A 3,262-nucleotide genomic window follows, 5' to 3' on the forward strand; every position below is an offset into this window, starting at 1 on the left:
ATGATCCTCTCAATAGATGCAGAAAAAGCATTTGACAAAGTACAGCATCCTTTCTTGATCAAAACTCTTCAGAGTATAGGGATAGAGGGTACATACCTCAATATCATAAAAGCCATCTATGAAAAACCTACAGCGAATATCATTCTCAATGGGGAAAAACTGAGAGCTTTCCCCCTAAGGTCAGGAACGCGGCAGGGATGTCCACTATCACCACTGCTATTCAACATAGTATTGGAAGTCCTAGCCACAGCAATCAGACAACAAAAAGAAATCAAAGGCATCCAAATTGGCAAAGAAGAAGTCAAACTCTCACTCTTTGCAGATGATATGATACTTTATGTGGAAAATCCCAAAGACTCCACCCCAAAATTGCTAGAACTCATACAGGAATTCAGTAAAGTGGCAGGATATAAAATCAATGCACAGAAGTCAGTGGCATTCCTATACACCAACAACAAGTCAGAAGAAAGAGAAATTAAGGAGTCGATCCCATTTACAATTGCACCCAAAACCATAAGATACCTAGGAATAAATCTAACCAAAGAGGCAAAGGATCTGTACTCAGAAAACTATAAAATACTCATGAAAGAAATTGAGGAAGACACAAAGAAATGGAAAAACGTTCCATGCTCATGGATTGGAAGAACAAATATTGTGAAGATGTCAATCCTACCTAGAGCAATCTACACATTCAATGCAATCCCCATCAAAATACCATCCACTTTCTTCAAAGAAATGGAACAAATAATCCTAAAATTTGTATGGAACCAGAAAAGACCCCGCATAGCCAGAGGAATGTTGAAAAAGAAAAGCAAAGCTGGCGGCATCACAATTCCGGACTTCCAGCTCTACTACAAAGCTGTCATCATCAAGACAGTATGGTACTGGCACAAAAACAGACACATAGATCAATGGAACAGAGTGGAGAGCCCAGAAATGGACCCTCAACTCTATGGTCAACTAATCTTTGACAAAGCAGGAAAGAATGTCCAATGGAAAAAAGACAGTCTCTTCAACAAATGGTGTTGGGAAAATTGGACAGCCACATGCAGAAGAATGAAACTGGACCATTTCCTTACACCACACACAAAAATAGACTCCAAATGGTTGAAAGACCTCAATGTGAGACAGGAGTCCATCAAAATCCTAAAGGAGAACACAGGCAGCAACCTCTTCGACCTCAGCCGCAGCAACTTCTTCCTAGAAACATCGCCAAAGGCAAGGGAAGCAAGGGCAAAAATGAACTATTGGGACTTCATCAAGATAAAAAGCTTTTGCAAAGCAAAGGAAACAGTCAACAAAACCAAAAGACAACCGACAGAATGGGAGAAGATATTTGCAAATGACATATCAGATAAAGGGCTAGTATCCAAAATCTATAAAGAACTCATCAAACTCAACACCAAAAGAACAAAGAATCCAATCAAGAAATGGGCAGAAGACATGAACAGACATTTTTCCAAAGAAGACATCCAAATGGCCAACAGACACATGAAAAAGTGTTCAATATCGCTCGGCATCAGGGAAATCCAAATCAAAACCTCAATGAGATACCACCTCACACCAGTCAGAATGGCTAAAATTAACAAGTCAGGAAATGACAGATGTTGGCGAGGATGCGGAGAAAGGGGAACCCTCCTACACTGTTGGTGGGAATGCAAGCTGGTGCAGCCACTCTGGAAAACAGTATGGAGGTTCCTCAAAAAGTTGAAAATAGAGCTACCATATGATCCAGCAATTGCACTACTGGGTATTTACCCCAAAGATACAAAAGTAGGGACCCGAAAGGCTACGTGCACCCCGATGTTTATAGCAGCAATGTCCACAATAGCCAAACTGTGGAAAGAGCCAAGATGTCCATCAACAGATGAATGGATAAAGAAGATGTGGTATATATATACAATGGAATATTATGCAGCCATCAAAAGGAATAAGATCTTGCCATTTGCAACGACGTGGATGGAACTGGAGGGTATTATGCTGAGCGAAATAAGTCAAACAGAGAAAGACATGTATCATATGACCTCACTGATATGAGGAATTCTTAATCTCAGGAAATAAACTGAGGGTTGCTGGAGTGGGGGGTGGGGTGGGAGGGATGGGGTGACTGGGTGATGGACACTGGGGAGGGTATGTGTTCTGGTAAGCGCTGTGAATTGTGCAAGACTGTTGAATCTCAGATCTGTACCTCTGAAACAAATAATGCAATATATGTTAAGAAAGAAAAAAAGAAGAAGAAGAATGTAGCAGGAGGGGAAGAATGAAGGGGGGGAAATCGGAGGGGGAGAAGAACCATGAGAGACAATGGACTCTGAAAAACAAACTGAGGGTTCTAGAGGGGAGGGGGTTGGGAGGATGGGTTAGCCTGGTGATGGGTATTGAGGAGGGCACGTTCTGCATGGAGCACTGGGTGTTATGCACAAACAATGAATCATGGAACACTATATCTAAAACTAATGATGTAATGTATGGGGATTAACATAACAATAAAAAAAAATTAAAAAAAAAAATACATGGAGACAAATGAAAATGAAAACACAATGGTCCAAAATCTTTGAGACACAGTGAAAGCAATTCTAAGATGGAAAAAAATTTATAGCGATACAGGCCTAACTCAAGGAACAAGAAAAATCTCAAAAAAACAAACTAAACTTACACACACACACACACACACACACACACACACACACACAAAAACTAGAAAAAGAAGAACAAACAAAGCCTGAAGTTAGTAGAATGAAGGAAATAACAAAGATCAGAGTGGAAATAAATGAAATAGAGATTGAAAAACATAGAAAAGATCAATGAAGGGGCACCTGGGTGTCACAGTGGGTTAAGCACCTAACTCTTAGTTTCAGCTCAGGTCATGATCTCAGGGTCATAAAATCGACCCCTGCATTGGGCTCCATGCTCAGCACAGAGTCTGCTTAATACTCTCTCTCCCTCTCCCTCTGCCCCTCCACCCCCATTCTCTCTCTCTAAAATAAATAAATAAATATTTTTTTTAAAAAGAAAAGATCAATGAAATCAAGAGCTGATTCTTTGAAAGGATAAACAAAATGATAAGCCTTTAGCCAGACTCAACAAGAGAAAGGTATAAAAGACCCTCAAAAATAAAGGAAAAGATTAGAAGTCACAACTAACACCACAGAAATACAAAAGATTTTGAGACTAATAGAAAAAATTATACACCAACAAACTGGACAACCTAGAAAAAAAATGGATAAATTCCTAGAAACATATAATCTTCCAAAACTGAATC

This window comes from Phoca vitulina, unplaced genomic scaffold (genome assembly GCF_004348235.1).
Source record: "Phoca vitulina isolate PV1807 unplaced genomic scaffold, GSC_HSeal_1.0 scaffold69, whole genome shotgun sequence".
In the NCBI taxonomy this organism is placed as follows: Eukaryota; Metazoa; Chordata; class Mammalia; order Carnivora; family Phocidae; genus Phoca; species Phoca vitulina.